Here is a 10,965-nt window from a genome sequence, read left to right as displayed (position 1 = left end):
GGCGGTGCTGCATTGATTTACATTTGAGCCGCGGAGCGGGCGCTGAGGGCCGTCCCCACGCGGTCCCCGTCCCTGCCGGCTCTGTGGCTGCTTCTCGTGCTGAGGCTTTTGTGTCACCGTGCTGAGATCAATAAATAAAACGCTGTTGCAAAGGAGGGTTCCTGGTGAGCAGTCAGACTATCATACCGTGTACGTGCTCAAACATAAATCCAAATGTAAATTATGCCCTGCTCTTTTTGTTCCTTCATCCTTGGCTGAAGTGCTGGCGGTGCTGCCCACCAGGAGATGTGGGTTCCTGGTTCAGCCCAAAGGTGCACAGGGAGCTGGGGCTGCTGGCCTGGGCCCAACGGCCTTTGTGTGGGGCACCCGTAGGATAGTGGCAGGTACAGGGGCTGCAGGTAACAGCAAAGGAGGGCCTGGCTATGAGGACCCCGCGCAGCTGGCTCTTGTTGATGTGGGAGCAGCTCCGTGGGATCGTTGCAGGCAGCGACCAGACACTTAGTGATGACTTGAGTTGCTCCCTGTCCAGGTCCCGCTCATTGCAAGCCATCAGCTCTCCAGCCAGCACTTGGATCCTGAGTGCATGGGCAGCACCGTGCTTCTGCTGACCTATTTTTAGCAGTAAGTGGTTATCACTGCTAATAGCAATTAATAGCAGTCTCTCACTGCTGATGAAGATTAAGGAAGAGGAAGCTATGCCAGGCCAAGCAGCCGCTTTCATCTGGGTGGTTCCAGAGGTGGGCATGACTGTATGGAGGAGGCAGCAGGGAAGGAAGGAGGCAGTACAGGTCCCAGTAGCATGCATGTCATTGGCTGCACAGAGCTGGAGCCCATGAGATCTGGTGCTGTGCATGCGGTGTAGCCTGGCATCTGCTGCATGGCTTAGTGGGATGATTGCTGTTTTCCAGTCTAGCACTTCTTAGTATTATGGATTGACTTCTCATGACGTTACTCATTTTACATGGGAATGATATGACAGTGTAAAATCTCATATTACTACGTGGAAGTTGCCTGTTTAAAAGATGTGACTACTACAGCAGTTTTACTGCCATCCTATGCATTTTGTCCTGTCTACATTTAGAATTATGAGTTACATTCTTAATTATTTTAGAAAGAAATCACTCAGCAGGTGTGCTTCCGAACTATGGCTATGATAGGGTCCGGTATTCAATTGGCATTCTACTACTCTTCAGTAAGACAGTGTGCATAATGTCTTATTGGATGACCTTCACAGGAATATAAAAGCACACGAACAAATAAACAAAGCCAGTCAGGACCAAGTTAAGGAACACAGCAATGGCTAAAGTCAATGAGTTTTCCTATAAGCCATTACAAGCTTCCCACTGCACCAAGTATCTCTTGCATTCTTAGGATGAACAGGCATAGGCTTGAGAAACTAAACAAAAATGTGGCGAATGTGCCTGCTTGAAACTGCTGCCCCAACCTATTAGCAGGCTGGACTTACCACAGCAGCCTGCAGTGAAAACAGCAAGTTAAGTTCCCACTACATACCAAAGATCATTGAAGGCACTTCCAGCTCGATATCAAAAGTCATTGAAGATGTTGTTTTAGCTGAACATGTATTTATGGACTTCTGTGTCTTTCAGTTAATTTACGATCCTTGAATGTGACCTTTATGTTAAGGATGTATTCGGGGATGTCTGAAGAACTGTTAGGTGTGAACCTTTTTTCACAAGATACACACTTGCTCAAAGTTTTGCTGAAAGTATACCTTGCCAAGTCAAGTGTTGCAGTCAGATACTATTGAAATTTGTTACACAAAGCTTAAGAATGTTCCGAACAAAAAGCGAAGCTTCTATAAATGACATCATTGGAGACCATAGTGTTTAGGATAGGATGGGTGTTGTTCCTCATGTTAGTAATCACATGTGTTATTTTCATTATTATTCCTTCTGCTTGCCAAGGTTTTTCTTCTGCTGTCAGAAGGGAATTCAAACACCTCTTCATGTTAAAAAAATACAACCATATTAATAAATACAACATTTTCAAAACAAGCATTAAGCATCTTGCATCAGAACATGTGGTCTGTAGAAGAAACAAAGCAATAAAAATAGTACTGAAGGGAAAGACTGGGATGTTGGGTTGGTGTTGCCACATGGTTCTGCAATTAAATTAACCCTTTTGTAGATCTCCCCTCCCCCTTTTGGCAGACATATCTCTTCCAAACTCTGTGGAAGCATTTCAGTATTAGACAGCAGAATTGAAGTCACCCCTGCCTGGGTCTAAGGAATCTTGTTTAATTTGGAATTAAGATTTTGTGTGTGATAGAGCACAATGACTCTATTTGGTAGAGCAAATTCTCAGCTACAAAACACTGTTTTTCAAGATAGTCACCACCATTAGCGGATTTGCACAGGTGAGTTGATTGAGCCAACAACATGTCAGCAATAGAAATAAAGCCAGTGTCAGAGAAAATAGTTTTACTGTTTCTGTGAAGATCTTTGGTATTCTGCTGTGCCATATTTGTACAAACCCTTCAGTATTTTTTTCATGAAATTGAGAAAGGTACATTAACAAGTTTTGCCCATCTTGCCCAGACTGTGAGACACTCAGCTGTTTGGTCTTTCTTGTTTGGTATAAGAGACTCGAACTGGGATTCGCACATCAGTAACCCTCAGACTATTGTGGGGTCCTTATTTGAAGACCAGCTCTCCTTTTGGATGCATCCCCTCTGTGTTTCCTGCCAGGTACTCTATCATGTTATGTCTCTGAATGTTAATGAATATATCACTGATATTAATGCATTGCTTCTTATTAAAAAAAAAAAAAAAAAAAAAAAAAAGAAGGTCAGAGTGTCTTCTGCTGTGATTTAACTCATCTCAATCAAAGTTGCTTATCATGGAGCAGTGTACAACAGTAACATGGTGATATTCCCAATGCAGTGATGCCTCTATTGTTTGTCTGAAGTCCCTTTATTCCACACCATTCTCCTTTGGTAAAAGAACTGTCTGTAGCACGATGCCTGGAACTGGTAGTCCTCTTTCTTCCTACACAATCTCTGTTTGTTTGGTTGGTCATTTGGTTTGGTTTGTTTGTTGTTTTTTTTTTTTCTAAATATGGCAGGATGTATGTGGCGATCCAGAAATATTCAAAGGACTTAAGAATTCTTTGATGCCAGACTAAGACTTGAAATAACCAGAATATGGAGAGTGAGGATCCACAGCAGTGTTCAGGAATGGGAATACTGCTGTTGGGTGTGAGGATGCAGAGCAGATCTATCGTTCTGTTTCTCCAAGGATCTTTCCATAGCAAAATGGCCCTGTACTGTGAATCAGTGAAAGCAAGAAATTAGCTTGAATGTTCAAGAATGGGGAATATGAGATCTTCATATTTTATTCGGTACCTTGGTATGGATCTGGGGAGCCAAAGTCCCCCAACACGGTTGAGATGGTTGAAAATCAGAGTTGTCTGGTCTCAAGTATTGTGCCAAATGTGACTCCTGGACGCAGAAGCAGAGCTTCTCTGTGCTGAAATGACACAGCTTTGCAGGCTGTCAGGTCACCTGAAGACTAACAGATGTGGTCTGATCGGTATGAGGTCTCCACCTAGGGGCTGACAAAAATCTCTCATAAGGAACACTGCTTTTGGTGTGTGGGACTGCAGGAGCAGGCTTTGTTCTTTTTGTTGGACTTTTTTTCCCCAAGAAATTTCCCTCCACAACTCTACTATCCCTTTTTCTATTTTTCTCTGGTAAGAAAAGGTAGAGAAGATAACCATTCCAAAAACTTGTATGCCACTGCAGTGTCAGAGGTGATCTTGTGGACCATCATACTGCTGACTGCTCACACTTGGGGTGTTTTGCTGCTGCCTTTTCTGTCTCAGTGATATTTATCCCACTCCCTCCACATTTCCCAGTGCAGGACATTCTTTGTCTCCTACTAACACTGCGGTATTTGAGGATAACTGAAGCTTCTCTTCCATGGGAGGTTAGATTGATGACGAGACTCCAATCTTGTCAAAGCTTTCCTTTAGATGTTTCCTTTCACATCTTTGCTGGCATGGATTCTAATTTCAAAAATTAAATTGGTTTGAATTCTCAATTTTCGAGGATTCTTTAAACTTTAATTTCATTCAAGTTTATTTTTAATCTTATCCTCTGCTACTGTTAAGGATTCGAAGTAATTTGTTCAAAACGTAAATGTCTTGAAAAGCAGCATAGTGAAATGACTGCATCACATGGCAGAGTAAAGAGAGCAGCCACCAAAATGAACATTTTATGTCTATGAACTGTATATGCTCTATAAAAGGAAGAAGCGTGCTAGAAAATGGCTTCTCACTATTTTTAAATTATGGAACAATGTGTAATGCACCTGTTGCATAGCAAATGTGGATTGATGTAGGAGAAGGTAATTATGGTTAGTACATAAATGGCTTCCGTGTGTCTAGGTAATACTTAAGAATTAGTATACTGCAGTGTTATTTCAGTTACGAAGTCAAGTGCTTAGAAGTTACAAGGTAATAGAATTAAGGACTGTGCAATGTTAGTTCTGTCCCCTTCTGTGTCTGTCCTTCACGCTTATTTGAGATGTGCAGAAAAAGGCTTAAAGTGACCCGAGGAACTGAATTGCAATGTTTGATAACACACATAGAATAACAAACATATTTCTCCCATAAAGGCCCATAATCAAGAAAATGGAGATGTTAATTTTTTAAAGATTTTCCCTCCCAAATGCAAGCAGAGATTAAAGGTACAGCTCTGCTTCCAAGTCTTCACCCCTGCAAAGTTTTCCTGTCTGCTGGTGGCTGGGCCTTGGCATATGGTTGGGCTGCACAAAGATCATCTAATCCCTGAAGGAGAAGTGTGTGCATATAAGGGAGGTGAAATCTTTTTAAATGCTTGCTTTGTGTAGCAATTACTGAAGGAATCACTAATGATCATGCTGTGAGAGGGTATGGCACGATGGATTGCACACAAGGAATGCCAGGGAGGATGAAGCACAGTAATTCATGGTACTGCCTAAAGCTGTGGTATAGAGAGTTTATGAGGAATATTTTCCAAAAGTGCAGCTAGAATGTTAGTCTGCTGCTCTGCTGCTTACAGCTCAGCTCAGCATTTGTGTTTAGTCACCTGAATCCTCAAAGCAATGAAGAATCTTGAGGAAGGTAGTAGAGGTACTGGAGCTTTAAAAAAAAACCTAGCAAAAATTCTCCAGGATAAAAATTTCATATATTCAAAATCACAGCAAATACTTTATATCTAGTCTTTTTTTTTTTTCTTTTTTTTTCTTTTTTTTTTTTTTTTTTCCCCCATACAGTAGCTGCAAAGCCAGTCTGTGAGATACCACAACTGTAGATAGATTAAATTTAGGCAAGGTAGTGCTCTGAAATCCTTAAAATTAATAGATCCTTTTGATCACATCTAAGATTCCAAAATGAGGGAACAACATTGGAGAGTTCTGATTCATGCAGAAACAGCAAATAAAAATTTATCACTGTCACAAAAATCAGCTCAGCCTGAGCTGCAATTTTAGCCTGCTATAGAGGGAAAGAACTGAAGTATTTAAGCCTATTCCTGTTCTAGCCTGGTCTTTTCTTGGTTTATAGAAAAGAGTGTGGAAGGGCTAAAAAAAGAAAAAAGTTAATCAAGTCCCAGAGCCAGGGCTGTCTGAGGGTATTAAATACGTTTCTAAACTAAGTTAGTTTAGTAAATACTGTCAGGTGCAGTATGTGCATGTATTATCAGGGGCATCTAAACCAGGTAGGAAGGAAAGTAGGCAAGGAGTTGTTTAAATATTATGACTCACTCCTGAACGTGTAAAAACAGAAGCATTGGTATTTATTAAGCAGACACAACTTTCTGATGAAAACCTCCTGCCCTGCTGGAGATGGGGTGCCCCCAGCACCAGAAAGCCAGCAGACCAGAGCCAAGGACCTACTCCTGCTGAGCTGTTAAAGCTTTTCTTTTAAAAAGCAAACTGTGTGAAGAACAACCAGAGCAAAAAGGAGACAGAGAGAGGGCTTCTGAGGAAGGTGTTTGCAGAGGGAGATGGGCCAGACTGGAGCTGAGGGCTCTGGGCAGCTATGAGCAACAGTTTGAAAAACAGAGAAAAACTAGGGACCATGCAGGAATATAACTAACTATGAGAGAAATTATCCCTCTCAGGGTTCCAGAAAAAGCTTTTCCTTAACCATACCAAGCTCTATAGTGCTTTTTGGATAGGCCAGCCTGCTGCCATTAGCCCTCAGCTGTGTTGCTGTGTTGCTGTTCCTGCCCAGGTGCTGCTTATGGGCCTTGGTAATTGCAGCCAGCTGGTGCTAAGTGGGAAGCAGGTCCAGCATATTGGCTCCTCTAATTCTCTCAGCTGGTCACCTCAAACGGACATTGCTTAGAAGGTTCCAGAAGCAGCCCACAGGAGAAGGCTTTAAAAGAGAAAGCAGCTTGAAGCATTATCTCAGCACGGTTGTGATATTGCTGTGTACAGGAGAGGCTGTTGTAGAACTGCTGCTGCTGGACCATCTCAGAGGTAGTGGCTTGTTTTTCTTTCAGTATAAATGCTTACAGAGCGGGTGTTGAACTAAGGATTTGAATTTGATAGTGTCAGCTTCTGAATTTTCTTTGTCTGGTTGTTCATGTGTTATGTATCCTGCGAAGAGAGCCTTTGGGAGAACCTTTGCCTTCTCTGACCTTCTGGAAGTTTCTCTCCTCTACAGGACTGATGTATGTTGGTACTTCCCCAGGCAGGGCTATAGTTCTTAGTGCTAGCTTTGTGATAGTCTCTGTTTCTGGTCCTCCCTGTGAGGGCATGCTACGGGCAGCCCTGGAGTGAGGTGGCTGTGTGTGTCTGCACTGCAGTGGGCTGTACAGCCTTCCCTACTCAAGGCTGGGCTGTTTTAAGGCTGTGCCCCTACCAAAAGAGCTTCCCTTGAATAGGACCACGTCCTGTGTTTTATTGGGCTGCTCTTTCATATTGTCCTGCATGTGGTATTGCTGTATGGCATAATGAACAAATGAAAATGTTGTACCTTTAGCAACAGAGAAATACTTTTAATGTCTGAGTTTACCCTTAGGCATCTATCTCAAGCTGTGATCACTGAGAATGAACTCCTTGAATGGTGAATGTGCTCTGCTGATGATCAGAGTACAGAGATGGGCCTCCTGCCCTTCTGTTGGTACATATTTCTATTGTGTATAAAAATAGTAACTGCCAAATGAACTTCAGAAGCTTGACTTGACTAAACACTGCATGTTCTGTTCTGATGTCCTTTCTCCCATCCTCCTCCCTTTCATTTTTTAAGTGTCTGACTGTCCTCAGTGGGAATAGTAAGCTGGGCATTTAGGATCAACTGTCTTACCTAGCAGGATGTACGGTACAAGATATGATTTTTAAAAAGGATGCAACTAAAGTGCATAACTAGATACACTTGTTTTGATTGATGTAAGGACGTGGCTGAAGTAGTGTGACAAAACTTCTGTTGGAGTTTTAGTACTGAAAGCTGAACCTTATCACTGATAACATAAGCAGTAATACTGTGTAGAAAATGGGTTAAGCATGCAGAGCTGCAGATTTTTCAGAACTGTGTTCTGAAAACAAAGATGTGTTATGCAGTGAAGTTCCTCTTTCAGTTGAACAAAAATATTCATTTTCTGATAATTGCTTCTAAGTATTACAATTCCTATGTGGTGCTTGACATCCTGATGCTCTTCTAATAGTTCACTCCATGTCCAATCTCTGCTAGAGGTTACTAAATCCTCAGCAGACAGGCAACAGCAATAGTGCAGTGGCTTTGCTAAAGAGATTATGGCAACAACATCAGAGTTGCAGTTTACTCTTCCACTGCCTCAAAACATAATATTAAAACCCTGAGAGCTTTGGTGACTGTTGTTTAAAAATGTTTTCTATAGGTCTACTAATAGAACCCTAGAATAATGTTTATGTAGATTTCCTTCTTCCTGTGACATAACTGCTGGAACTGATTACGTGCAAGTGCTCTGTGTTTTTAAGTTATATCAAGTTAAAGCTCAAGTTGCGCTTCACAGTTGAGATTGAAAGAGCTGCATTGAGCTATGGGACTGCACAACTTGCAGCCCAGTTATTAGCTCTCTCTGCTTGTACAGTTTTATTATTTTGATTGTCTGGTCTTTAAGTATTTTGATTATCTGCAGAATTTAACTGTTCCTGTGGAGTACTGGGGATACAGTATGCACTGGTGCAGTTCCTATGTTAAAGGAATCTTTGTTTGTGCAACAAGGATTCATTCATCTAAAATCCCTGTGAAACATTTTTTAGAAGTGTTTGCCTTATTAACTCTTTGTATTCAGCTCCACTGGTGTACAAAAATTGGCAGCTGGCAGATCAGTCTGCTGACCTCCCACTTCTAGGGGTTCCTTTTCAAACAGTACTTTGACAATTGAATCAAGGCAAGTTTCCAGAAGTTGTGGTGGTTTTGAATTTTAGTTTGTGATTCTTGAAAAGGAGTAAGAGGCTTTACAAAATGAATCTCTACATTTAAACTTTACTAATAAATGGCTTTATTATTTTATTAAGATTCTCTGTGTGTTTTAAGATGATGTATCTGGGGAGGAAGTGTATGAGGGATGACTTGTTCTCTTGTGGGGCTCACGTGAGTCTGTAGCGGGTTTCCCTATGCTGAGCTGCTAATGCTGAAGTCTGAGCTGGTGATGATGAATCTATGATGTTGTTCTTTGTTGCCTTTACTACTTTTGCTTCTTTAGGCATCTAATTTGCTCTGTTGAAGTCTTTAAATCAGGCACAATGTTTAGTATTGCTAAATTGAGAGGTTCTGAAGATCGTAGTTAGCATAAAATATTAGAATTTTTTTTTTCATGGTAGTAAACTAAACTGGAGAAGTATTTGACCTCTCTAGTGGTTGTTATTTGCAAGGCAGGTTAAAACATTAACATGCACATGAATGTGTTCATGTGACTGTCCTGAGTGCTGTTACTTCCTGCGAGGTGTGCATGTGTGGCACAGAATGACATGAAGATAGGGGGTGTGATCTCAAGTCCCCTTAACAGAGGAGGAAGTGTGGGAGCCCTTGACACAAGTTGTGCATCCAGCTGGAGAACTTGCATTTCATGGGCTGTTACCAAGTGATGGGAATACACTTGCAGCATTCAAAGTGACTGGTTTCAAACTAATAGATCAGATCTGTAAATGATGTTGTCCCATTTTATTAGGTCTAATAGTGAAGTATTGTTTTGTGAGCTTACTTCAGAAAACACTGAGAGCATCCAGACTTGATTCATCTTCTTGTGTAGTCTTTCAAAAGGTTGCAGTTCCTTTTTTTTCCTAGAGTCCTTACCTAATGTGTCCTTCCTGTTATGCTGAGGATAACTTCCATTTCATGCCTTCTAACACCATTAGGAATACCACGTGCCCAAACTCATTGGTTTAAAGCAATTAAAGCGTTGCCACCTCTTGCCATACGCCTCCGAGAGGAGGCAGTGAATGCTGTACTAATGCTTCTGTGTATGTGCTTTACTTGTAACTGGCCTTCTGATCACATGAGCAGAACTCTTCTGAAGTGTTCTTTGTATGCTGGTTCCTGTGTTACAGCTCCATGAATCCGCTGAGACCCTTTTGTTTATTATTATATCTTTCTAAAATCTAGCTTTCCCTCCTCTCAGTGTGGAGTGACTGCCAATATTTGGTCATCTGTGACCCTCAGCTGCTGCTGCTCAGGAATGTGGGTTTCATTCCAGCAGCAGCGGATGGCTGCAGTTTCCTCTCATGTGCTGTGTGTGTCTGTGTGGGTAACAATGAAGTTGGCAGGGAAAGGGGCAGGATTATGTAGGGAGTAGGATCCTCTTGTGACTCTGCAAGAGCTTTCTGGGAGTCTGAACTTGCTCTGGCTGGATGCTGATATCCTGGCCTGTGTTCAAGATGATATTTTAGTTCCTGCTGAGAGCAGCAGCTGGTTGGTGCGCAGAAGCCAAAGGCTGTTGGTTTGCCTGGGACAGCAGACAGGGCATCACGTGCCACATGTGCATCCCTTGTCACGCTGCAAACCGGGAGGAGCTGTAGATGCAGATCATGTCGTGAATAATCTGGTCTTGGATTTCATACAACCAGCTTTTTGTATCTGAACCCGAGCTGTAATGAGGCTGTTTACGAGCACTGTTTCCGTAGCAGTCAGATTTATACTGGAAATGCTCTACCCTGAATTACTGCTGGGTTCATTGCTGTCTTGGTATGCATACTCTGCTGTCTTGTGGCTGGCCGGTACTTAATGAGGTGGGTGTTTCCAGCGATGTTAGGACTCTTTGATACGAATGACATAGGAGTATACTTGAAAACAGAAACTAGGGCTGATGCCCCTTTTTCTAGTCTGATCTGCCTCACTCATGAAGAACCAGCAGCACACGTGGTTTTCCAGGTGACAACTGATGGAAAGATGCCACAGTGATCCTATTTTTAGCCCCCTAAGTGACTGTATGTCAGCACAACCTTCTGCAGGTTCCACTGAGAGCAAAATGGACTGTTCCTGAGGACTGTCATATGTTGGAAATAATAGGTAATACTCTTCCCTCTGTCTCTGAGTCAAAGCCTTACATTAACAAAGTGTAATTCCAAAGCTGAAAGCTTCAGAATAGTCTGAGTTGCCAGGTGAGATTTATTTACACATCCATTTGTAAACAGATGCATGAACTTAGGAATATCTTTGGAGCAAGAATCTACATTCCTGGTAGAAATGATCCTTGTTTCATTCACTTTACAAGGTCGTACTCAGCTATTATGTGTGTGGCCTTACCATAAAAGGGGAAAAGTTGTGTTCAGCAAACCTTTGGTTTGTATTAATTGTCACAGCAATTTGCTTGCTGATATACTAGTCTTCTTTTTTGCTTTTGTGCTTTTGATTGTGGTAATTAATAATAAATTGATTGAAACTTCATTTTCTATCTTGGAAATTCAGATCTTGAAATTTAAAAAAAGATGGATGTATTTTTGGAGTAGTTGGTAACTTACTCATGAGTAGGGAGGG

Source organism: Lagopus leucura, unplaced genomic scaffold (genome assembly GCF_019238085.1).
Source record: "Lagopus leucura isolate 7727_CA_CO unplaced genomic scaffold, USGS_WTPT01 Super-Scaffold_100004, whole genome shotgun sequence".
Taxonomy (NCBI): domain Eukaryota; kingdom Metazoa; phylum Chordata; class Aves; order Galliformes; family Phasianidae; genus Lagopus; species Lagopus leucura.
Note: the sequence above shows the minus strand (reverse complement) of the source record.